Below are 26,729 nucleotides of genomic sequence, written 5' to 3'. Positions count from 1 at the left end.
GTGTTGACTCCGGTACCTGAATGGGGGTGGGGGGCACATCATGGTAGTAACTCTCTTGGGACACAGATTTGGGGGCAAATGGTTGCCTGGGATGTAGAAGCAACAGGGCTGGGAGGGGTCAATATAGGCAGGATGAGGCTGACAGTTTTAAACTAACCGGGTATCCCAGATGGGCCTGAGTCATCCTCACTGTCCTCACACCCAGGGGTGTTCTCCTCACTGAGGGCCTCATCTGGAGGGAAGTGACTGTCTCAGGTGTCCTCTCCATTGTCAGATTGGTTAGGTGATCTGTTGAGTAGTGAAACAGACTGTTACAGATTGTAATGCAACATGTGGTTTCAACCTTTGACATGTATATATACTTTGTGCCATAAAAGAAAGGCTTTGCTTGATCCCCTGATATGACAGCGACACTTGGTTTCAATTCTGGGGAGCAGCTATATGGGATACAGATAATTCCTATCTTATACACCTTGATACAGGATGTCAGAGTATCTTGGCAGTTAGATGTCTGTTGATAGACTCATATCTTGTCTGCTGTGTAGCTTTATATTGTTCATGTTACCTTTCAGTTGGCAGTAGTTCAGTATTGAGTCACCAGACAGATGAACAATGTAAAGTGGAAACTGACCTGTCCATCAAATTAGGAGTAACTATTGTACCTGGCCATATGTATCATTTTACTCCAAGTATAGCACACTTCGTATATGTGTGTGTTCCCCAAGGTAAGTATATTTCAATGGGTGATGGGAGGTAAAGGGCCAGTTTAGTGGAGGACACAGCTGTAGCTGAGTGTTGGTGCTATTGTTCTGACAGATGCCCATTGCATTTCTGCCATTGCCCTAGACTGTACAATTGTGGAACATTCAGGTGGCTTTAGTCGATTGTTTAGTTGACATAAAAGGCTATTTTCATTATGGTACACTGTTCTGGTTTTCTTAAAAGTGGAGCAGTGCCTGCTGGGAATTGAAGTGCTATCAGTCCCTGTACTACCCATGCCATACACAGACTCTGTGGCCCGAGGTTAGTTTAGTTGAGATGTGGGATGCCAGAAAGGGGTATTTGGACAGTTGGATACAGACGTGGTGAGTTGATTGCCTGTTAATATGTCAAAGGGTGATCAGTGAGCATGCAAGACAGAACTTTTGGGTGACATTATTGGTATAGTGACTTACCAGACTCCAGTCCCCCAGGTATTCCTGTCAAGCCCTCAGGATGTAGGATGTTCAAGTCCTTCTCCTCCCACAATATGAACGTTGGGGGAAGAAGTGGAGGCCCACCGCAAGTCTTGAGGACCGCCAGCTTGTGCCTGGTGGACACGGACTGTACCTTCCCCCTGATGTTGTTCCACCTCTTTCTGATGTCCTCCTTTGTGTGAAGATAGATGCCTACAGAATTCATCTTGGTGACTATTGTTTGCCACATCTCCATTTTCCTGGCAATAGATGATTGTTGGACTTGGGCTCCAAATAGGTTTGACTCTACTCTGTTGATTTTGTCCACCATGTCCCTCATCTCATCATCTGTGAAGCAGGATGATTTTTGTGGGGACATGGTGGTGGTGGATGACATAAAAAATGAAAAAGAAAAGGTGATGAGGTGTGGGTTCTGTGCTGTGAGTTGGTAACAGCTGTTTTTTTATAAGTGGAGAACAAATTAGTGTGATGCGTATGATGTACAGGTGTAGGATGAGTGGTATTTGAAATGTGGAGGGGTGCCTATTCTATGGTTCTGTATTTTTAAATGGCACTCTGTCTTCTGTGTGTGGTGTTCTGGTTGAAAAGCATTGTGGTGTGAAGGGGTGTGATTTATAGTGCAGTTTGTAGGTGTGTCGGGTATGTGGATGTGTCAGGTATGTGGAATTCAAACTATCCAGTGTGGTGTAGTGTATTATTGTGCTGACCACCGCGGTTCGCACCGCAATTGATTTTCTGCCACAGGAGAATTGCTATTGTGATTTGTGGGTTTTAATAGGTTCAAAGGATCTTTGGCGGGCTGGCAGTGCTGGTAGTGGAACTGCCTTTTTCCTGCCATCCTGAGTCCTGGCTTTGTTGGGATTTTGGCTGGGTTTTGGCAGTCCTGGCTGTGTGACTCATAATACAGCAGTCTGTATGACCGCCAACATGGCATTCTTTTGGCTGCCGTAACTGCGGGGGTCTTACTATAAGACCACCAATCTCGTAATGAGGCCCTATATCTCTTGGTTTCAGTCTGTACAGGTTCGAAACATGCAAATTAAGATCTGCAGATCCTGGTGTTGCTCGGTATGGAGCCAATGCTCCAGTCTTTGTCTCCAATACATAATCGTGTTGATTGATGTATGAAGTTGTATCTGTAAAGCTGGGGGCAACATTCACATTAAAGGAGTCTCTACATTTGTCAAAGGTCTATTATTTAAATTTAAATGATCTTTCCAATTTCTCAAAGTGCGATTATCAAGCTTTCGTAACTGGGCTTTTAGCAAGCCATTTATTCTCTCAAACAATCCTGCAGCTTGTGGGTATTATGGCATATGATAAATCCACTCTATATTGTGTTGTGAGCAGTAGTCTTGCACCAATTTACCTTTAAAATGTGACCCATTGTCACCCTGGGCCTGCAGTGGGACTCCTTAATACAAAAACAACAAGTCCAGCTTTTTTAGAGTGTTGAACTGAGTAGCACGTTTACATGGGAACACAATCAGATATCCAGGATAAGTATCCACCATTGTGCAGGCGTATTGACACCTGCGACTATTCTGTAGTGGTCCGATGTAATCAATCTGCCATATCTGCCCTGGCAACTTTCCTCTCCCTAACTGACCTCTGACAGTCTGCGGAACAGATCTCTATTCCGTGTTTGACAAATAGGACATTCCATGATCACAGTTTTGATCAAGTCTATGGGAATGTATATCCCTCTAATTTCTGCCCACCTGTCAGTGGCCTTCTCTTTAAGGTGTCCGCAATTTCGATGAGCCCACTTAGCCATCCCCACGAAGTCAGAATCCTGCTTTGACACTTCTGCCTCCGAGATTTTGGTTTTGTCATCTGCAAGGGAATTAAATCATTGTTCTAGTGAGTCTGTTGGACAGTGGGTATCTACATGGTATATGTCAGGAATCCCCAAGGTGCCTCCTGCATTATCTGTCAGCATCCCCAGGGATTCGGGTTAAATCATGTCTCTGTTCCTGGTTAAACCTTCATGTTTCTAAGTAAGCATAATGTGCTGTGTTACACAATTGGTTTTATCAATGCTTGTTTTACCAATGCTTGTTTGCTAATGTGAACATATGCTTCTAATTGGGTGTGGTGTAGACATGTGCTTCTAATTGGGTGTGGTGACTCATCCACATGTGTAAACTCAACTGCTTTCCTGATTGGCTATAAATAGCAGAGTGAAGCATACCTCCCTGCTTGGCTTCGTTTTGCTTCCTGATCTCAGCATCTGATTTGGCAGTCCAGCCCCTGCTGCAATCCTCGTATTCAGGACTTCTGAGGCAATTCTTTTCTTTGTTCCTGTACCAGCTGACACCAGGCATTCCTCCAGCACTCTGGAAAAGACTGCAGCTAAGTGACTAGTATTCTCCAGAGAGTTTGTTCTTTGAGCCCCGCGCTTTCCTAGAACAACTGGTGTATTTCAGACCTCGTATTTTGGCAGAGTGCTTATCTTGAAGTGACAAATGCATATCTGAATATTCTACATTATTATTGTAGTTACTTGCCTAAATGTGCTTCAGGAAATCTGCTTGAGCTCAAGTACTACAAAAAGTGGCAGTACAATTTTAAAAGAGCATTTACGTGACTTTTCTTTCTCTAATAGCATAACTCTTGGATTTAAATTGTGTCATTCATGCCTGTGTTTCAGGTTTGAGGAATTTGCTTTTGAAGGGTTTTTCACACACAGTGAAACCAAACCAAACTGTGCTACCCTAACTGTTTAAACCCAGAGTGGACATTTGTATTTCTTGGATTGTTTTTGTTCCTTTTAGTTTAACCCTATGCATGCAGGAAGTTATACGTGATATACTTAATGCCCTTGTTTGTCTTTCTTGTGCATGATAAGTGCAACCACAGTTATAATTGTAGTGTGCAACAGTGAATCTCTGTGAAGCCAGCCCTAGTGTCACAGTACTTATTGTTATGGTACTCAGTTTGGGTTTTTGGTAATGCAGTGTTAGTAATTGTGCCAACAGTTATTATTATCCAAGAAAAGTGCTGGATCATCCCAGTGTTCTTCTACTGCTCTTATGCCCATATCAGAAAGAGAGATTCAGTTTCAAGGAAGTTAAGTGCACTAACTCTACTATCACTCTGTCAACAATGACCTGCCACCCCGAAGATACAGGGTGCCTGGCTGGACCGGCAAGACATGGCAGTGTTTTGTCTCTTTCTCTTCCACTCCTCCTTTCCTTTTGGGACACCTGCCGGGGTTTCTGTGTCCACTAGGAAGTGCCGAGAGGTGTTTCAAGAGGTCGGGCATACCATTGCCCCTGCAGACATCATGCTCTTCAGGTGAGTGGCTCTGTCTCAACAGTATACAGTAACCCTACTTTGCTCTAGCATTTCCCAAATTTCCTGCTACAACTCTTTTCCCCACACCTCCTTAGAATGTATTTGCAAGTTGTGTGCATGCCACGTGGGAAGCCAGGTAGCTAGCCTCGTAGCAGTAGACCAAGAATCAGTATAACTGTGATATTCCCAGGTGATTCTTGCTTCAGAGTTTAATAGACAGTGGACAATTCTGCGTAGTGACTACTCTTCCCTTCTTCTGTACAGAAAGCAGCTTCTTGGTTGCAGGATTATATGACACTGCCTTCCAATGTCTTTTGGCCCTCACATAATTTGCTGAACCATCAGTGAACCATACATGCTCCCTATCCTCAGGGGACAAGGACTCAAATGGCTCACCGTACCTCTCTGGTGACTCTTTTACCTTCAGCACCTCCTGCAACACCTCTTCATCCTGCACAGGGGCCTGTGCCACCTGTTCATGCAGGGCCGCTGATTCTGCTGCTCCCCCTTGGTCCCTGTCCTGTATGTACCCATTCTATTTAATGACACTAGCTTCCTGTGCATGTCCTATTCAGTGAGTTTTGGCTGAACTCATCACCCACTGAATTATTGGGATCTCCGGTCTCAGAATGACGTTATGACCTATTGTTATTTGCTCAGTACCCAGTAGAGCCCAGTAACACGCTAGTAACTGCTTTTCTAAGGGAGTATATCCCTCTCCAGTGGCTGGTAATGTTTTGGTCCAGAAACCCAGGGGCACCCTCTTTCTTCCCTGTTTTTGCCACATACTCCAATTTGCATATTGCCCGTGAATGGTTGCATGTCATTCAAGGTCTCCTTCCTGTTCTGGCCATCAGTCTAACACATGCTGAATTGCCTCCTTTGCCAATTCAAATGCACACTGCTGCTGCTCTGCCCATTCAAAATCATGCTTCTTTCGAGCCACCTTGTACAATGGGGCCAACATCTGACTTAAGTGAGGGCTATGCTGTCTCCAAAAGCCAAACAATCCAATAAATCACTGAGCTTCCTGCTTATTACGGGGTGTGGCAAATTCTAGTATGTTTTGTCTCTGTGTCCCTGATTCCACTGAATTCCTAGAAACTTCACATTTTGATAGGGTTCTTGTGTCTTATCTGGATTGATCATCCACCCTTTGCTTTGCAAATGTTCCACAACCCTGTCCAACTGAGTCTGCACCTGTTCTTGTGTTTTTCCCTGAATCATCACATCATAAATATAATGAGACACCTGCAACCCTGGAATGACAGATTCTTCATCCAGGTGTTCTGCCACCAGCTGGTGACAGATGGTGGGGTGGTTTACATACCCATAGGGCACGAGAAAGCAAATTGTTCCTGATTCACAGAGGCCAATGGTATAGAGGAAAAAGCATTGGCAATATCATGGCCCATATTTATACTTTTTGACGCAAAACTGCACTAACGCAGTTTTGCGCCCAAAAAATTAGCGCCGGCTAACGCCATTCTGAAGCGCCATGCGGGTGCCGTATTTATTGAATGGCGTTAGCCGGCGTTAGCCGACCGGCGCTGCCTGGTGTGCGTGAAAAAAAAACACGTACACCAGGCAGCGCCGGCGTAGGGAAAAATGGCGTTTGGGCGTCCAAAAATGGGGCAAGTCAGGCTGAGGCAAAAAAATCGTCTTAACCCGATTTGCGCCATTTTTTTACGACGCCCATCCCCCATTGAAATGACTCCTGTCTTAGCAAAGACAGGAGTCATGCCCCCTTGCCCAATGGCCATGCCCAGGGGACTTCTGTCCCCTGGGCATGGTCATTGGGCATAGTGGCATGTAGGGGGGCACAAATCAGCCCCCCCTTTGCCACAAAAAAAAATATATATATACTTACCTGGACTTACCTTAATGTCCCTGGGGTGGGTCCCTCCATCCTTGGGTGTCCTCCTGGGGTGGGCAAGGGTGGCAGGGGGTGTCCCTGGGGGCAGGGGTGGGCACCTCTGGGCTCATTCTGAGTCCACAGGTCCATTAACGCCTGCCCTGACCCAGGCACTAAAATCCGGCGCAAATGCAGGTTTTTTAGACCCGCCCACTCCCGGGCGTCATTTTTGCCCGGGAGTATAAATCCGACGCAATAGCATCGGAGTCATTTTTTAAGACGGGAACGCCTACCTTGCATATCATTAACGCAAGGAAGGTGTTCACGCAAAAAAATGACGCTAATTCCATGAACTTTGGCGCTAGACGCGTCTAACGCCAAAGTATAAATATGGAGTTAGATTTGCGTCGAATTTGCGTCGAAAAAAACGACGCAAATTCGGCGCAAACGGAGTATAAATATGCCCCCAAATGTCGCATACCAGGTCCCTTTGTGTTTTTGTATCCTTTCAATCAAAGTGGTGGTATCGAGGACAGCAGCAGTCAAAGGGGGTGTATATTTGTTAAATTCTCAATAACTGATCGTCATTCTGTAGCTCCCATCCGGTTTGCGCACCGGCCACAAAGGATTGTTCTACACCTTGGTGACTGGGGCCACCACACCTGCTTCTATCAAATTCTGTATGGTCTTACTTACCTCCTCATGCCCTTCCAGGATTCAATTACTGTTTCAAATGAACCACCTTCGTGGCTGGGGGCACCTTTACTGGGGGTATCTTCAGATGACCCACCCTCACTGCTGCCATTGAAATGTATATTTTTTATCTAAATTGATAACAGCCAATCCTCTAAATATAAAGTCATTCCCTTCAGAATGTCAATTTCAAGAATATACTCTAAGAGGGGCACAATCAAAATAGTGTATTCTGTTTTTGGTATTCTCCCTATTTTTATTTGAACATTAGTCTGCACAGCGGGGTTTGCTTTGCACTCAACCCTGTGAAGGTGTAGTGCTGACCTATGAACTTTTTCAGATTTCCATATATTAAAGAGGCCTCCGCTCTGGTGCCCACCAAGTCCCGAACCTTTTGAACATTTTTATTTTTCCAGTTAATTTCTAAATCAACATGGGGTCTATTATCTTTGCAAGCCCATGCCTGTACCGGAGTTTGGCCTATGTCCTAATCTGATTTAAACCTGTCGACTTTTGCCCAAGTCAAGTCCGGATACATACTCTCATATCTGTGCGGGGATTCCTCTTCCCCCTCGGAGAAACGTTTTTCTCCCTCTCTTTTTCTTCTTCCTGCATCTGTGACTTGCCCTGATTCACTTGTTTGTTATCCTGCTTGTTCACCTTTCTGCTCCCATCCTGTCTGTCCAGCCCTCGCTTGCAATACATCTCCCACAGACTCTTGGTATCTATCCCAACTATCTGTTCTTTGCTGACACTATTCTTCAGTAACACCATAAACATATCTCTCCTAGATACTCTGTTATCATCTGTACGGCCACCAGACCTCAAGGCTCTCTCAGGTTTCATTGATTCTCCCAGCTAACAGACAGCCTCCAGTACAGCTTTTAAAGGATTACCTGTCTGGTTGATCAATAGAGTCATTATCACATGTTTGTAGGCTGGGGGAGTGAAGTAAATTATTTTGTTCTGCACTGATACAGTCAGCGTTCCATCCAACAAAGGGTCAGCATTACCCAGTTTGGCAGTTTTCATACCCTCTTCCTTAATTCTCTGCATTGCATCTCTTAATGTATACCAGGGCTTATCATTTTGTGGCCAATTTGACTCTATAGGATACTTATGATTACACCCTATGACTGCTAACTGCAGTAGGGTGATCTGTTGGTTACCAGTTACCCTGATAACCCCTACACTGCTTCTGTACATTGGAATCAGTGCTAAGTATGCAAAACTTTGGGGCATCGCCTACATCTAGCATCACTCCAGATGCTCCTATGTCAAATAATCACACCATCCATGTAAGCAATGTTTCTCCAGATCTCTGCTTAATTCTGTCTAATATATTATTGATTTCCTGTTGAGTATAATCCTGTAGAGAGTCAATGGCTGCCCCCTGAGAGTACTGCAGACCATGTTGTATCTTTCATCTGTGTATGGGCTGTACACGCATCACTTTCCGATCATCTGCCTCGCCCTGACCACCACTATTTTGAAAAGACTCTTCACCAGAGTCAGAAAAGAGGAATCCCAAATATTAGCCCTGCTTTAACAATGGCTAAATTAACCTTCTTTTTATTCACTCAGCTCTCTCTGCTACGGTCTGGTAAGGATCAACTTCATCTTGCAGTAATTTATTTTGACATGAAAACATTGTCAAGGTATTTTTGACGTTCCCGTTGGAACTGAACACATTTGTCATGCTTTTTTCCAATAGGCGGATGAATGGATCCAGACACCATCTGCCTAAGATAGATAAATCCTGTCCCTTCTCTACTGCCACTTTTTGCAAACAATTTAATACCTTTTCTGGTTCAGCATCTATAATACATGCATCTCAATTCTCACTCAATCCAGCACTGCAAGCCCACTCATTCACAAGTGCATCATAAGATGCTTTTTCCCACCCCAGAATTTCATTTGGTATCTGGGAATTTGCCTTTGATGTTTTCGCCAAATATTTTCACTTTTAAAACTTTTATTTTGAATCCTGCAAGTGACCCCAAGCTGTGTTGCTCTTGTTTAACCCCTTCTGTGCCCAGGACGTAATGGTTACGTCCTGAGGCACAGTGCTGCTGTGCCCAGGACGTAACCATTACGTCCTGTGCACAGAGCCCAGAGGGAGCGCTAGCGCTCCCTCAGTGGGGTTCCCCCCCACCCCCCCAAGTCAGGGATGGAAGGGGAAGCCCTTCCCCTCCCACCCCCAACCCCCCCCAAACCCCCTGTGACGTCAGCACGCGAGCGCGCGCTGATTAGTCCCATGGGGGAGGCCCGAGAGGTTTCAAAGGAAAGGAAATATATTTCCTTCCCTTTGAAGTCTCTCACAGGGTTTCAAAAGCCAGATTGCTTGCAATCCGTCTTTTGAAACCCCACTAGACACCAGGGATTTTTTTTTTTTTCAATGAAACTGTCAAAAGGGAGCGACCCCTTGGGCAAGGGTCGCTCCCAGGGGGGGCATTTTTTTAGGAAGGCCTTTTCTGCCCCCCCTGGGGGCAGATTGGCCTATTATTAGGCCGATCTGCCCCCAGGGGGGGCAGAAACCTCTAGGCACCAGGGAGCTTTTTTTTTTGTGATGTTTTCTTTTTTTTTAGGTGGGGAGCGATCCCTTAGGCAAGGGTCGCTCCCCTACGGGGCAATATATATTTAGGCCATTTCTGCCCCCCTTGGGGGCAGATTTGCCTATTTTGATGAGGCCAATCTGCCTCCAAGGGGGGCAGAAACCATTAGACACCAGGGAGTTTTTTTTTTGCGCAAATTTCACGCAACGGGAGCGACCCCTTGGGCAAGGGTCGCTCCCAGCGGGGCTTTTTTTTGGGAAGGCCTTTTCTGCCCCCCCTGGGGGCAGATCGGCCTATTATTAGGCCGATCTGCCCCCAGGGGGGGCAGAAACCTCTAGGCACCAGGGATCATTTCTTTTCTTTTTTATTTTTGTTATGTTTTCTTTTTTTTTTAGGTGGGGAGCGACCCCTTAGGCAAGGGTCGCTCCCCTAGGGGGCAAATTGATAGGCCGATCTGCCCCCAGGGGGGGCAGAAACCTCTAGGCACCAGGGATCATTTCTTTTATTTTTTATTTTTGTTATGTTTTCTTTTTTTTTTAGGTGGGGAGCGAACCCTTAGGCAAGGGTCGCTCCCCTAGGGGGCAAATTATATTTAGGCCATTTCTGCCAACCTTGGGGGCAGATTGGCCTATTTTGATGAGGCCAAGCTGCCCCCAAGGGGGGCAGAAACCATTAGACACCAGGGAGTTTTTTTTTTTGCTTGAATTTCACGCAAGGGGAGCGACCCCTTAGGCAAGGGTCGCTCCCTGGGGGGGGATTATTTTAGGCCATTTCTGCCCCCTGGGGGTAGATCAGCCTATTTTGATTCGGCTGATCTGCCCCCAAGGGGGGCAGAGACCACTAGGCACCAGGGATTTTTTTGTTTATTTGTTTTACAGATGGGGAGCAACCCCTTGGACAAGGGTCGCTCCCCTGGAGGGGCAAAATGTATTTAGCCCATTTCTGCCCGCTTTGGGGGCAGATCGGCCGATTTTAGGTCAATCTGCCCCCAAGGGGGGCAGAAACCACTAGTCACCAGGGATCTTTTTTTTGCGCCGTCACGCAAGGGGAGCGACCTTGTAGGCAAGGGTCGCTCCCCGGGGGGGGGGGGTAGGGAGGGGCAAAATTATTTTAGGCCATCTCTGCCCCCCCGGGGGCAGATCGGCCTATTGGTATTAGGCCGATCTACCCCCAGGGGGGGGCAGAAACCTCTAGGAGCCAGTGCAAATTTTTTTTGTGTGTTTTTTTTTTTGTTTCTTTGTTTTTGTTTAGAGATGGGGAGCGACCCATCAGGCTAGGGTCGCTCCCATGGGGGGCAAAATTTATTTAGACCATTTCTGCCCCCCCTTGGGGGCAGATTGGTCGATTTTAGGTCAATCAGCCCCAAAGGGGCAGAAACCACTAGGCACCTGGGATTTGTTTTTTGTCGCCAATGTCACGCAGGGGAGCGACCCCGTAGGCAAGGGTCGCTCCGAGGGGGGAGGTGGGAGTTGGGGGGGCAAATTTATTTTAGGCCATTTCTGCCCCCCCTAGGGGCAGATCGGCCTATTATTAGGCCGATCTGCCCCCAGGGGGGGCAGAAACCTCTAGGCGCCAGGGCAATTTCTCTTTTTTTTTTCTTTGTTTTTTTAGAGATGGGGAGCGACCCATCAGACAAGGGTCGCTCCCCTGGGGGGCAAACTGTATTTAGAGCATTTCTGCCCCCCTTGGGGGCAGATTGGTCGATTTTAGGTCAATCTGCCCCCAAGGGGGCAGAAACCACTAGGCACCGGGGATTTGTTTTTTGGCGCCAATGTCACGCAGGGGGAGCGACCCCGTAGGCAAGGGTCGCTCCGGTGGGGAGTGGGGGTTGGGGGGGCAAATTTATTTTAGGCCATTTCTGCCCCCCCTGGGGGCAGATCGGCCTATTATTAGGCCGATCTGCCCCCAAGGGGGGCAGAAACCTGTAGGCGCCAGGGCAAATTTTTTTTTCTGTTTTTTTTTTTGTTTGTTTGTTTTTTTAGAGATGGGGAGCGACCCATCAGACAAGGGTCGCTCCCCTGGGGGCAAACTGTGTTTAGACCATTTCTGCCCCCCTTGGAGGCAGATTGGTCGATTTTAGGTCAATCTGCCCCCAAGGGGACAAAAACCACTAGGCACCTGGGATTTGTTTTTTGGCGCCAATGTCACGCAGGGGGAGCGACCCTGTAGGCAAGGGTCGCTCCGAGGGGGGGGGGTGGGGATTGGGGGGGAGAATTTATTTTAGGCCATTTCTGCCCCCCCTAGGGGCAGATCGGCCTCTTATTATGCCGATCTGCCCCCAGGAGGGGCAGAAATCTCTAGGCGCCAGGGCAATTTTTTAAAAAATGTTTTTTTGTTTTTTGTTTGTTTGTTATTTTAAAGATGGGGAGCGACCCATCAGACAAGGGTCGCTCCCCTGGGGGGCAAACTGTATTTAGAGCATTTCTGCCCCCCTTGGGGGCAGATTGGTCGATTTTACGTCAATCTGCCCCCAAGGGGGCAGAAACCACTAGGCACCGGGGATTTGTTTTTTGCCGCCAATGTCACGCAGGGGGAGCGACCCCGTAGGCAAGGGTCGCTCCTGGTGGGGGGTGGGGGTTGGGGGGGCAAATTTATTTTAGGCCATTTCTGCCCCCCTGGGGGCAGATCGGCCTATTATTAGGCCGATCTGCCCCCCGGGGGGGCAGAAACCTCTTGTTGCCGGGGCACATTTTTTAATATTTTTTTTTATTTTTGTTTGTTTGTTTTTTTAGAGATGGGGAGCGACCCATCAGACAAGGGTCGCTCTCCTGGGGGGCAAACTGTATTTAGAGCATTTCTGCCCCCCTTGGGGGCAGATTGGTCGATTTTAGGTCAATCTGTCCCCAAGGGGGCAGAAACCACTAGGCACCGGGGATTTGTTTTTTGGCGCTAATGTCACGCAGGGGGAGCGACCCCGTAGGCAAGGGTCGCTCCTGGTGGGGGGGTGGGGGTTGGGGATGCAAATTTATTTTAGGCCATTTCTACCCCCCCTGGGGGCAGATCGGCCTATTATTAGGCCGATCTGCCCCCAGGGGGGGCAGAAACCTGTAGGCGCCAGGGCAAAATTTTTTTTCTGTTTTTTTTTTTGTTTGTTTGTTTTTTTAGAGATGGGGAGCGACCCATCAGACAAGGGTCGCTCCCCTGAGGGCAAACTGTGTTTAGACCATTTCTGCCCCCCTTGGAGGCAGATTGGTCGATTTTAGGTCAATCTGCCCCCAAGGGGGCAGAAACCACTAGGCACCGGGGATTTGTTTTTTGGCGCCAATGTCACGCAGGGGGAGCGACCCCGTAGGCAAGGGTCGCTCCTGGTGGGGGGATGGGGGTTGAGGGGGCAAATTTATTTGAGGCCAGATCGGCCTATTATTAGGCCGATCTGCCCCCAGGGGGGGCAGAAACCTCTTGTTGCCAGGGCAAATTTTTTTTTGTATTTTTTTTTTTTTGTTTGTTTTTTTAGAGATGGGGAGCGACCCATCAGACAAGGGTCGCTCCCCTGGGGGGCAAACTATGTTTAGAGCATTTCTGCCCCCCTTGGGGGCAGATTGGTCGATTTTAGGTCAATCTGCCCCCAAGGGGGCAGAAACCACTAGGCACCGGGGATTTGTTTTTTGGCGCCAATGTCACTCAGGGGGAGCGACCCCGTAGGCAAGGGTCGCTCCGAGGGGGGGGGGGTGAGAGTTGGCAGGGCAAATGTATTTTAGGCCATTTCTGCCCCCCTAGGGGCAGATCGGCCTATTATTAGGCCGATCTGCCCCCAGGGGGGGCAGAAACCTCTAGGCGCCAGGGCAATTTATTTTCTTGTTTTTTTTTTGTTTTTTGTTTGTTTGTTTTTTTTAGAGATGGGGAGCGACCCATCAGACAAGGGTCGCTCCGAAGGGGGGTGGGGGTTGGGGATGCAAATTTATTTTAGGCCATTTCTGCCCCCCCCCGGGGGCAGATCGGCCTATTATTAGGCCGATCTGCCACCAGGGGGGGGCAGAAACCACTAGGCGCCAGGGCAAATTTTTTTTGTGTTTTTTTTTCTTTTTTTGTATGTTTGTTTTTTTAGAGATGGGGAGCGACCCATCAGGCAAGGGTCGCTCCCCTGGGGGGCAAACTGTATTTAGACCATTTCTGCAAGGGGGCAGATTGGTCGATTTTAGGTCAATCTGCCCCAAGGGGGCAGGAACCACTAGGCATCGGGGATTTGTTTTTTGGCACCAATGTCATGCAGGGGGAGCGACCCCGTAGGCAAGGGTCGCTCCCGGACGGGGTGGAGGTTCGGGGGGCAAATTTATTTTAGGCCATTTCTGCCCCCCCTAGGTGCAGATCGGCCTATTATTAGACCGATCTGCCCTCAGGGGGGGCAGAAACCTCTAGGCGCCAGGGCAATTTTTTGTTTGTTTTTTGTTTGTTTTTTGTTTGTTTGTTTTTTTAGAGATGGGGAGCGACCCATCAGACAAGGGTCGCTCCCCTTGGGGGAAAACTGTATTTAGAGCATTTCTGCCCCCCTTGGGGGCAGATTGGTCGATTTTACGTCAATCTGCCCCCAAGGGGGCAGAAACCACTAGGCACCGGGGATTTGTTTTTTGGCGCCAATGTCACGCAGGGGGAGCGACCCCGTAGGCAAGGGTCGCTCCTGGTGGGGGGGTGGGGGTTGAGGGGGCAAATTTATTTTAGGCCATTTCTGCCACCCCTAGGGGCAGATCGGCCTATTATTAGGCCGATCTGCCCCCAGGGGGGGCTGAAACCTCTAGGCGCCAGGGCAATTTTTGTTGTTGTTTTTTTTTGTTTTTTGTTTGTTTGTTTTTTTAGAGATGGGGAGCGACCCATCAGACAAGGGTCGGTCCCCTGGGGGGCAAACTGTATTTAGAGCATTTCTGCCCCCCTTGGGGGCAGATGGGTCGATTTTAGGTCAATCTGCCCCCAAGGGGGCAGAAACCACTATGCAACGGGGATTTGTTTTTTGGCGCCAATGTCACGTAGGGGGAGCGTTCCCGTAGGCAAGGGTCGCTCCTGGTGGGGGGGTGGGGGTTCAGGGGCAAATTTATTTTAGGCCATTTCTGCCCCCCCTAGGGGCAGATCGGCCTATTATTAGACCGATCTGCCACCAGGGGGGGGGGCAGAAACCTCTAGGCGTCAGGGCAAATTTTTTTTGTGTGGTTTTTTTTTTTTGTATGTTTGTTTTTTTAGAGATCGGGAGCGACCCATCAGGCAAGGGTCGCTCCCCTGGGGGGCAAACTGTATTTAGACCATTTCTGCAAGGGGGGCAGATTGGTCGATTTTAGGTCAATCTGCCCCAAGGGGGCAGAAACCACTAGGCACCGGGGATTTGTTTTTTGGCGCGAATGTCACGCAGGGGGAGCGACCCCGTAGGCAAGGGTCGCTCCCGGGGGGGTGGAGGTTCGGGGGCAAATTTATTTTAGGCCATTTCTGCCTCCCCTAGGGGCAGATCGGCCTATTATTAGACCGATCTGCCCCCAGGGGGGGCAGAAACCTCTAGGCGCCAGGGCAATTATTTTTTATTTTTTGTTTGTTTTTTTAGAGATGGGGAGCGACCCATCAGACAAGGGTCGCTCCCCTGGGGTGCAAACTGTATTTAGATCATTACTGCCCCCCTTGGGGGCAGATTGGTCGATTTTAGGTCAATCTGCCCCCAAGGGGGCAGAAACCACTAGGCACCGGGGATTTGTTTTTTGGCCCCAATGTCAAGCAGGGGGAGAGCCCATGTAGGCAAGGGTCGCTCCGAGGGGGGGTGGGGGTTTGGGGGGGCAAATTTATTTTAGGCCATTTCTGCCCCCCCTAGGTGCAGATCGGCCTATTATTAGGCCGATCTGCCCCCAGGGGGGGCAGAAACCTCTAGGCGCCAGGACAATTTTTTTTTGTTTTGTTTGTTTGTTTGTTTTTTTAGAGATTGGGAGCGACCCATCAGACAAGGGTCGCTCCCCTGGGGGGCAAACTGTATTTAGAGCATTTCTGCCCCCCTTGGGGGCAGATGGGTCGATTTTAGGTCAATCTGCCCCTAAGGGGGCAGAAACAACTAGGCACCGGGGATTAGTTTTTTGGCGCCAATGTCACGCAGGGGGAGCGACCCCGTAGGCAAGGGTCGCTCCTGGGGGTGGGGTGGGGGTTGGGGGGGCAAAATAATTTTAGGCCATTTCTGCCCCCCCTAGGGGCAGATCGGCCTATTATTAGACCGATCTGCCACCAGGGGGGGGGGCAGAAACCTCTAGGCGCCAGGGCAATTTTTTATTTCTTTTTTGTTTGTTTTTTGTTTGTTTGTTTTTTTAGAGATGGGGAGCGACCCATCAGACAAGGGTCGCTCCCCTGCGGGGCAAACTGTATTTAGAGCATTTCTGCCCCCCTTGGGGGCAGATTGGTCGATTTTAGGTCAATCTGCCCCCAAGGGGGCAGAAACCACTAGGCTCCGGGGATTTGTTTTTTGGCGCCAATGTCACGCAGGGGGAGCGACCCCGTAGGCAAGGGTCGCTCCTGGTGGGGGTTGGGGATGCAAATTTATTTTAGGCCATTTCTGCCCCCCCCTGGGAGCAGATCGGCCTATTATTAGGCCGATCTGCCACCAGGGGGGGGGGCAGAAACCTCTAGGCGCCAGGGCAAATTCTTTTTGTGTGTTTTTTTTTTTTTGTTTGTTTTTTTAGAGATGGGGAGCGACCCATTAGACAAGGGTCGCTCCCCTGGGGGGCAAACTGTATTTAGAACATTTCTGCAAGGGGGGCACATTGGTCGATTTTAGGTCAATCTGCCCCAAGGGGGCAGAAACCACTAGGCACCGGGGATTTGTTTTTTGGCGCCAATGTCACGCAGGCGGAACGACTCCGTAGGCAAGGGTCGCTCCCGGGGGGTGGAGGTTCGGGGGGCAAATTTATTTTAGGCCATTTCTGCCCCCCCTGGGGGAAGATCGGCCTATTATTAGGCCGACCTGCCCCCAGGGGGGCAGAAACCTGTAGGCGCCAGGGCAAATTTTTTGTTTGTGTTTTTTTTTTATTTTTTTGTTTGTTTTTTTAGAGATGGGGAGCGACTCATTATACAAGGGTCACTCCCCTGGGGGGCAAACTGTATTTAGAGCATTTCTGCCCCCCTTGGGGGCAGATTGGTCGATTTTAGGTCAATCTGCATTCAAGGGGGCAGAAACCACTAGGCACCGGGGATTTGTTTTTTGGCGCCAATGTCACGCAGGGGGAGCGACCCCGCAGGCAAGGGTTGCTCCCGGGGGTGGGTGGGGGTTGGGGGGGCAAATTTATTTTAGGCCATTTCTGCCCCCCCTGGAGGCAGAAACCTGTAGGAGCCAGGGCAAAAAAAAAAATTGTGTTTTATTTTTTTTTGTTTGTTTTTTTAGAGATGGGGAGCGACCCATCAGACAAGGGTCGCTCCCCTGGGGGGCAAACTGTATTTAGACCATTTCTGACCCCCTTGCGGGCAGATGGGTCGATTTTAGGTCAATCTGCCCCCAAGGGGGCAGAAACCACTAGGCACCGGGGATTAGTTTTTTGGCGCAAATGTCACGCAGGGGGAGCGACCCCGTAGGCAAGGGTCGCTCCTGGTGGTGGGGTGGGGGTTCGGGGGGAAAATTTATTTTAGGCCATTTCTGCCCCCCCCTAGGGGCAGATCGGCCTATTATTAGACCGATCTGCCCCCAGGGGGGGCAGAAACCTCTAGGCGCCAGGGCAATTTTTTATTTCTTTTTTGTTTGTTTTTTGTTTGTTTGTTTTTTTAGAGATGGGGAGCGACCCATCAGACAAGGGTCGCTCCCCTGGGGGGCAAACTGTATTTAGAGCATTTCTGCCCCCCTTGGGGGCAGATGGGTCGATTTTAGGTCAATCTGCCCCCAAGGGGGCAGAAACCACTAGGCACCGGGGATTAGTTTTTTGGCGCCAATGTCACGCAGGGGGAGCGACCCCGTAGGCAAGGGTCGCTCCTGGGGGTGGGGTGGGGGTTGGGGGGGCAAAATAATTTTAGGCCATTTCTGCCCCCCCCTAGGGGCAGATCGGCCTATTATTAGACCGATCTGCCCCCAGGGGGGGCAGAAACCTCTAGGCGCCAGGGCAATTTTTTATTTCTTTTTTGTTTGTTTTTTGTTTGTTTGTTTTTTTAGAGATGGGGAGCGACCCATCAGACAAGGGTCGCTCCCCTGGGGGGCAAACTGTATTTAGAGCATTTCTGCCCCCCTTGGGGGCAGATTGGTCGATTTTAGGTCAATCTGCCCCCAAGGGGGCAGAAACCACTAGGCACCGGGGATTTGTTTTTTGGCGCCAATGTCACGCAGGGGGAGCGTTCCCGTAGGCAAGGGTCGCTCCTGGTGGGGGGGTGGGGGTTCAGGGGCAAATTTATTTTAGGCCATTTCTGCCCCCCCTAGGGGCAGATCGGCCTATTATTAGACCGATCTGCCACCAGGGGGGGGGCAGAAACCTCTAGGCGCCAGGGCAAATTTTTTTTGTGTGTTTTTTTTTTTTGTATGTTTGTTTTTTTAGAGATGGGGAGCGACCCATCAGGCAAGGGTCGCTCCCCTGGGGGGCAAACTGTATTTAGACCATTTCTGCAAGGGGGGCACATTGGTCGATTTTAGGTCAATCTGCCCCAAGGGGGCAGAAACCACTAGGCACCGGGGATTTGTTTTTTGGCGCCAATGTCACGCAGGGGGAGCGACCCCGTAGGCAAGGGTCGCTCCCGGGGGGGTGGAGGTTCGGGGGCAAATTTATTTTAGGCCATTTCTGCCTCCCCTGGAGGCAGAAACCTGTAGGAGCCAGGGCAAAAAAAAAAATTTTTTTTTTTTTTTTTTTGTTTGTTTTTTTAGAGATGGGGAGCGACCCATCAGACAAGGGTCGCTCCCCTGGGGGGCAAACTGTATTTAGACCATTTCTGACCCCCTTGGAAACCACTAGGCACCGGGGATTTGTTTTTTGGCGCCAATGTCACGCAGGGGGAGCGACCCCGTAGGCAAGGGTCGCTCCCGGGGGGGTGGAGGTTCGGGGGCAAATTTATTTTAGGCCATTTCTGCCCCCCCTGGAGGCAGAAACCTGTAGGAGCCAGGGCAAAAAAAAAATTTTTTTTTTTTTTTTTTGTTTGTTTTTTTTAGAGATGGGGAGCGACCCATCAGACAAGGGTCGCTCCCCTGGGGGGCAAACTGTATTTAGACCATTTCTGACCCCCTTGGGGCAGATGGGTCGATTTTAGGTCAATCTGCCCCCAAGGGGGCAGAAACCACTAGGCACCGGGGATTAGTTTTTTGGCGCAAATGTCACGCAGGGGGAGCGACCCCGTAGGCAAGGGTCGCTCCTGGTGGGGGGGTGGGGGTTCGGGGGGAAAATTTATTTTAGGCCATTTCTGCCCCCCCTAGGGGCAGATCGGCCTATTATTAGACCGATCTGCCCCCAGGGGGGGCAGAAACCTCTAGGCGCCAGAGCAATTTTTTATTTCTTTTTTGTTTGTTTTTTGTTTGTTTGTTTTTTTAGAGATGGTGAGCGACCCATCAGACAAGGGTCGCTCCCCTGGGGGGCAAACTGTATTTAGAGCATTTCTGCCCCCCTTGGGGGCAGATGGGTCGATTTTAGGTCAATATGCCCCCAAGGGGGCAGAAACCACTAGGCACCAGGGATTAGTTTTTTGGCGCCAATGTCACGCAGGGGGAGCGACCCCGTAGGCAAGGGTCGCTCCTGGGGGTGGGGTGGGGGTTGGGGGGGCAAAATAATTTTAGGCCATTTCTGCCCCCCCTAGGGGCAGATCGGCCTATTATTAGACCGATCTGCCCCCAGGGGGGCAGAAACCTCTAGGCGCCAGGGCAATTTTTTATTTCTTTTTTGTTTGTTTTTTGTTTGTTTGTTTTTTTAGAGATGGGGAGCGACCCATCAGACAAGGGTCGCTCCCCTGGGGGGCAAACTGTATTTAGAGCATTTCTGCCCCCCTTGGGGGCAGATTGGTCGATTTTAGGTCAATCTGCCCCCAAGGGGGCAGAAACCACTAGGCACCGGGGATTTGTTTTTTGGCGCCAATGTCACGCAGGGGGAGCGTTCCCGTAGGCAAGGGTCGCTCCTGGTGGGGGGGTGGGGGTTCAGGGGCAAATTTATTTTAGGCCATTTCTGCCCCCCCTAGGGGCAGATCGGCCTATTATTAGACCGATCTGCCACCAGGGGGGGGCAGAAACCTCTAGGCGCCAGGGCAAATTTTTTTTGTGTGTTTTTTTTTTTTGTATGTTTGTTTTTTTAGAGATGGGGAGCGACCCATCAGGCAAGGGTCGCTCCCCTGGGGGGCAAACTGTATTTAGACCATTTCTGCAAGGGGGGCACATTGGTCGATTTTAGGTCAATCTGCCCCAAGGGGGCAGAAACCACTAGGCACCGGGGATTTGTTTTTTGGCGCCAATGTCACGCAGGGGGAGCGACCCCGTAGGCAAGGGTCGCTCCCGGGGGGGTGGAGGTTCGGGGGCAAATTTATTTTAGGCCATTTCTGCCTCCCCTAGGGGCAGATCGGCCTATTATTAGACCGATCTGCCCCCAGGGGGAGCAGAAACCTCTAGGCGCCAGGGCAATTATTATTATTATTTTTTTTTTTTTTTTTAGAGATGGGCAGCGACCCATCAGACAAGGGTAGCTCCCCTGGGGTGCAAACTGTATTTAGAGCATTACTGCCCCCCCTTGGGGGCAGATTGATCGATTTTAGGTCAATCTGCCCCCAAGGGGGCAGAAACCACTAGGCACCGGGGATTTGTTTTTTGGCGCCAATGTCAAGCAGGGGGAGAGCCCACGTAGGCAAGGGTCGCTCCGAGGGGGGGTGGGGGTTTGGGGGGCAAATTTATTTTAGGCCATTTCTGCCCCCCCTAGGTGCAGATCGGCCTATTATTAGGCCGATCTGCCCCCAGGGGGGGCAGAAACCTCTAGGCGCCAGGACAATTTTTTTTTGTTTTGTTTGTTTGTTTGTTTTTTTAGAGATTGGGAGCGACCCATCAGACAAGGGTCGCTCCCCTGGGGGGCAAACTGTATTTAGAGCATTTCTGCCCCCCTTGGGGGCAGATGGGTCGATTTTAGGTCAATCTGCCCCCAAGGGGGCAGAAACCACTAGGCACCGGGGATTAGTTTTTTGGCGCAAATGTCACGCAGGGGGAGCGACCCCGTAGGCAAGGGTCGCTCCTGGTGGGGGGGTGGGGGTTCGGGGGGCAAATTTATTTTAGGCCATTTCTGACCCCCCCTAGGGGCAGATCGGCCTATTATTAGACCGATCTGCCCCCAGGGGGGGCAGAAACCTCTAGGCGCCAGGGCAATTTTTTATTTCTTTTTTGTTTGTTTTTTGTTTGTTTGTTTTTTTAGAGATGGGGAGCGACCCATCAGACAAGGGTCGCTCCCCTGGGGGGCAAACTGTATTTAGAGCATTTCTGCCCCCCTTGGGGGCAGATGGGTCGATTTTAGGTCAATCTGCCCCCAAGGGGGCAGAAACCACTAGGCACCGGGGATTAGTTTTTTGGCGCCAATGTCACGCAGGGGGAGCGACCCCGTAGGCAAGGGTCGCTCCTGGGGGTGGGGTGGGGGTTGGGGGGGCAAAATAATTTTAGGCCATTTCTGCCCCCCCTAGGGGCAGATCGGCCTATTATTAGACCGATCTGCCCCCAGGGGGGGCAGAAACCTCTAGGCGCCAGGGCAATTTTTTATTTCTTTTTTGTTTGTTTTTTGTTTGTTTGTTTTTTTAGAGATGGGGAGCGACCCATCAGACAAGGGTCGCTCCCCTGGGGGGCAAACTGTATTTAGAGCATTTCTGCCCCCCTTGGGGGCAGATTGGTCGATTTTAGGTCAATCTGCCCCCAAGGGGTCAGAAACCACTAGGCACCGGGGATTTGTTTTTTGGCGCCAATGTCACGCAGGGGGAGCGTTCCCGTAGGCAAGGGTCGCTCCTGGTGGGGGGGGTGGGGGTTCAGGGGCAAATTTATTTTAGGCCATTTCTGCCCCCCCTAGGGGCAGATCGGCCTATTATTAGACCGATCTGCCACCAGGGGGGGGCAGAAACCTCTAGGCGCCAGGGCAAAATTTTTTTGTGTGTTTTTTTTTTTTGTATGTTTGTTTTTTTAGAGATGGGGAGCGACCCATCAGGCAAGGGTCGCTCTCCTGGGGGGCAAACTGTATTTAGACCATTTCTGCAAGGGGGGCACATTGGTCGATTTTAGGTCAATCTGCCCCAAGGGGGCAGAAACCACTAGGCACCGGGGATTTGTTTTTTGGCGCCAATGTCACGCAGGGGGAGCGACCCCGTAGGCAAGGGTCGCTCCCGGGGGGGTGGAGGTTCGGGGGCAAATTTATTTTAGGCCATTTCTGCCTCCCCTAGGGGCAGATCGGCCTATTATTAGACCGATCTGCCCCCAGGGGGGCAGAAACCTCTAGGCGCCAGGGCAATTTTTTTTTAATTTTTTTTTTTTAGAGATGGGCAGCGACCCATCAGACAAGGGTAGCTCCCCTGGGGTGCAAACTGTATTTAGAGCATTACTGCCCCCCTTGGGGGCAGATTGATCGATTTTAGGTCAATCTGCCCCCAAGGGGGCAGAAACCACTAGGCACCGGGGATTTGTTTTTTGGCGCCAATGTCAAGCAGGGGGAGAGCCCACGTAGGCAAAGGTCGCTCCGAGGGGGGGTGGGGGTTGGGGGGGCAAATTTATTTTAGGCCATTTCTGCCCCCCCTAGGTGCAGATCGGCCTATTATTAGGCCGATCTGCCCCCAGGTGGGGCAGAAAACTCTAGGCGCCAGGACAATTTTTTTTTTTTTTGTTTGTTTGTTTGTTTTTTTAGAGATTGGGAGCGACCCATCAGACAAGGGTCGCTCCCCTGGGGGGCAAACTGTATTTAGAGCATTTCTGCCCCCCTTGGGGGCAGATGGGTCGATTTTAGGTCAATCTGCCCCCGAGGGGGCAGAAACCACTAGGCACCGGGGATTAGTTTTTTGGCGCAAATGTCACGCAGGGGGAGCGACCCCGTAGGCAAGGGTCGCTCCTGGTGGGGGGGTGGCGGTTCGGGGGCAAATTTATTTTAGGCCATTTCTGCCCCCCCCTAGGGGCAGATCGGCCTATTATTAGACCGATCTGCCCCCAGGGAGGGCAGAAACCTCTAGGCGCCAGGGCAATTTTTTATTTCTTTTTTGTTTGTTTTTTGTTTGTTTGTTTTTTTAGAGATGGGGAGCGACCCATCAGACAAGGGTCGCTCCCCTGGGGGGCAAACTGTATTTAGAGCATTTCTGCCCCCCTTGGGGGCAGATGGGTCGATTTTAGGTCAATCTGCCCCCAAGGGGGCAGAAACCACTAGGCACCGGGGATTAGTTTTTTGGGGCCAATGTCACGCAGGGGGGAGCGACCCCGTAGGCAAGGGTCGCTCCTGGGGGTGGGGTGGGGGTTGGGGGGGCAAAATAATTTTAGGCCATTTCTGCCCCCCCTAGGGGCAGATCGGCCTATTATTAGACCGATCTGCCCCCAGGGGGGGCAGAAACCTCTAGGCGCCAGGGCAATTTTTTATTTATTTTTTGTTTGTTTTTTGTTTGTTTGTTTTTTTAGAGATGGGGAGCGACCCATCAGACAAGGGTCGCTCCCCTGGGGGGCAACCTGTATTTAGAGCATTTCTGCCCCCCTTGGGGGCAGATTGGTCGATTTTAGATCAATCTGCCCCCAAGGGGGCAGAAACCACTAGGCACTGGGGATTTGTTTTTTGGCGACAATGTCACGCAGGGGGAGCGACCCCGTAGGCAAGGGTCGCTCCTGGGGGTGGGGTGGGGGTTGGGGGGGCAAAATAATTTTAGGCCATTTCTGCCCCCCCTGGGGGAAGATCGGCCTATTATTAGGCCGATCTGCCCCCAGGGGGGCAGAAACCTGTAGGCGCCAGGGCAAAAAAAAAAATGTAGTTTTTTTTTTTTTTTTTTTGTTTTTTTTAGAGATGGGGAGCGACCCATCAGACAAGGGTCGCTCCCCTGGGGGGCAAACTGTATTTAGAGCATTTCTGCCCCCCTTGGGGGCAGATTGGTCGATTTTAGGTCAATCTGCCCCCAAGGGGGCAGAAACCACTAGGCTCCGGGGATTTGTTTTTTGGCGCCAATGTCACGCAGGGGGAGCGACCCCGTAGGCAAGGGTCGCTCCTGGTGGGGGTTGGGGATGCAAATTGATTTTAGGCCATTTCTGCCCCCCCTGGGAGCAGATCGGCCTATTATTAGGCCGATCTGCCACCAGGGGGGGGGGCAGAAACCTCTAGGCGCCAGGGCAAATTCTTTTTGTGTGTTTTTTTTTTTTTTGTTTGTTTTTTTAGAGATGGGGAGCGACCCATTAGACAAGGGTCGCTCCCCTGGGGGGCAAACTGTATTTAGACCATTTCTGCAAGGGGGGCAGATTGGTCGATTTTAGGTCAATCTGCCCCAAGGGGGCAGAAACCACTAGGCACCGGGGATTTGTTTTTTGGCGCCAATGTCACGCAGGCGGAACGACTCCGTAGGCAAGGGTCGCTCCCGGGGGGTGGAGGTTCGGGGGGGCAAATTTATTTTAGGCCATTTCTGCCCCCCCTGGGGGAAGATCGGCCTATTATTAGGCCGACCTGCCCCCAGGGGGGGCAGAAACCTGTAGGCGCCAGGGCAAATTTTTTGTTTGTGTTTTTTTTATTTTTTTGTTTGTTTTTTTAGAGATGGGGAGCGACCCATCAGACAAGGGTCACTCCCCTGGGGGGCAAACTGTATTTAGAGCATTTCTGCCCCCCTTGGGGGCAGATTGGTCGATTTTAGGTCAATCTGCCCACAAGGGGGCAGAAACCACTAGGCACCGGGGATTTGTTTTTTGGCGCCAATGTCACGCAGGGGGAGCGACCCCGCAGGCAAGGGTTGCTCCCGGGGGTGGGGTGGGGGTTGGGGGGGCAAATTTATTTTAGGCCATTTCTGCCCCCCCTGGAGGCAGAAACCTGTAGGAGCCAGGGCAAAAAAAAAATTGTGTTTTTTTTTTTTTTGTGTGTTTTTTTAGAGATGGGGAGCGACCCATCAGACAAGGGTCGCTCCCCTGGGGGGCAAACTGTATTTAGACCATTTCTGACCCCCTTGGGGGCAGATGGGTCGATTTTAGGTCAATCTGCCCCCAAGGTGGCAGAAACCACTAGGCACCGGGGATTAGTTTTTTGGCGCAAATGTCACGCAGGGGGAGCGACCCCGTAGGCAAGGGTCGCTCCTGGTGGGGGGGTGGGGGTTCGGGGGGAAAATTTATTTTAGGCCATTTCTGCCCCCCCCTAGGGGCAGATCGGCCTATTATTAGACCGATCTGCCCCCAGGGGGGGCAGAAACCTCTAGGCGCCAGGGCAATTTTTTATTTCTTTTTTGTTTGTTTTTTGTTTGTTTGTTTTTTTAGAGATGGGGAGCGACCCATCAGACAAGGGTCGCTCCCCTGGGGGGCAAACTGTATTTAGAGCATTTCTGCCCCCCTTGGGGGCAGATGGGTCGATTTTAGGTCAATCTGCCCCCAAGGGGGCAGAAACCACTAGGCACCGGGGATTAGTTTTTTGGCGCCAATGTCACGCAGGGGGAGCGACCCCGTAGGCAAGGGTCGCTCCTGGGGGTGGGGTGGGGGTTGGGGGGGTAAAATAATTTTAGGCCATTTCTGCCCCCCCTAGGGGCAGATTGGCCTATTATTAGACCGATCTGCCCCCAGGGGGGGCAGAAACCTCTAGGCGCCAGGGCAATTTTTTATTTCTTTTTTGTTTGTTTTTTGTTTGTTTGTTTTTTTAGAGATGGGGAGCGACCCATCAGACAAAGGTCGCTCCCCTGGGGGGCAAACTGTATTTAGAGCATTTCTGCCCCCCTTGGGGGCAGATTGGTCGATTTTAGGTCAATCTGCCCCCAAGGGGGCAGAAACCACTAGGCACCGGGGATTTGTTTTTTGGCGCCAATGTCACGCAGGGGGAGCGTTCCCGTAGGCAAGGGTCGCTCCTGGTGGGGGGGTGGGGGTTCAGGGGCAAATTTATTTTAGGCCATTTCTGCCCCCCCTAGGGGCAGATCGGCCTATTATTAGACCGATCTGCCACCAGGGGGGGGCAGAAACCTCTAGGCGCCAGGGCAAATTTTTTTAGTGTGTTTTTTTTTTTTGTATGTTTGTTTTTTTAGAGATGGGGAGCGACCCATCAGGCAAGGGTCGCTCCCCTGGGGGGCAAACTGTATTTAGACCATTTCTGCAAGGGGGGCACATTGGTCGATTTTAGGTCAATCTGCCCCAAGGGGGCAGAAACCACTAGGCACCGGGGATTTGTTTTTTGGCGCCAATGTCACGCAGGGGGAGCGACCCCGTAGGCAAGGGTCGCTCCCGGGGGGGTGGAGGTTCGGGGGCAAATTTATTTTAGGCCATTTCTGCCTCCCCTAGGGGCAGATCGGCCTATTATTAGACCGATCTGCCCCCAGGGGGGGCAGAAACCTCTAGGCGCCAGGGCAATTATTTATTTTTTTTTTTTTTTTTTTTTTAGAGATGGGCAGCGACCCATCAGACAAGGGTAGCTCCCCTGGGGTGCAAACTGTATTTAGAGCATTACTGCCTCCCTTGGGGGCAGATTGATCGATTTTAGGTCAATCTGCCCCCAAGGGGGCAGAAACCACTAGGCACCGGGGATTTGTTTTTTGGCGCCAATGTCAAGCAGGGGGAGAGCCCACGTAGGCAAAGGTCGCTCCGAGGGGGGGTGGGGGTTGGGGGGGCAAATTTATTTTAGGCCATTTCTGCCCCCCCTAGGTGCAGATCGGCCTATTATTAGGCCGATCTGCCCCAGGGGGGGCAGAAACCTCTAGGCGCCAGGACAATTTTTTTTTGTTTTGTTTGTTTGTTTGTTTTTTTAGAGATTGGGAGCGACCCATCAGACAAGGGTCGCTCCCCTGGGGGGCAAACTGTATTTAGAGCATTTCTGCCCCCCTTGGGGGCAGATGGGTCGATTTTAGGTCAATCTGCCCCCAAGGGGGCAGAAACCACTAGGCACCGGGGATTAGTTTTTTGGCGCAAATGTCACGCAGGGGGAGCGACTCCGTAGGCAAGGGTCGCTCCTGGTGGGGGGGTGGGGGTTCGGGGGCAAATTTATTTTAGGCCATTTCTGCCCCCCCCTAGGGGCAGATCGGCCTATTATTAGACCGATCTGCCCCCAGGGGGGGCAGAAACCTCTAGGCGCCAGGGCA

The sequence above is a fragment of the Pleurodeles waltl genome, chromosome 5 (genome assembly GCF_031143425.1).
Source record: "Pleurodeles waltl isolate 20211129_DDA chromosome 5, aPleWal1.hap1.20221129, whole genome shotgun sequence".
Classification (NCBI taxonomy): domain Eukaryota; kingdom Metazoa; phylum Chordata; class Amphibia; order Caudata; family Salamandridae; genus Pleurodeles; species Pleurodeles waltl.
The sequence above is the reverse complement of the archived record's forward strand: the minus strand, read 5'-3'. Positions refer to the sequence as shown.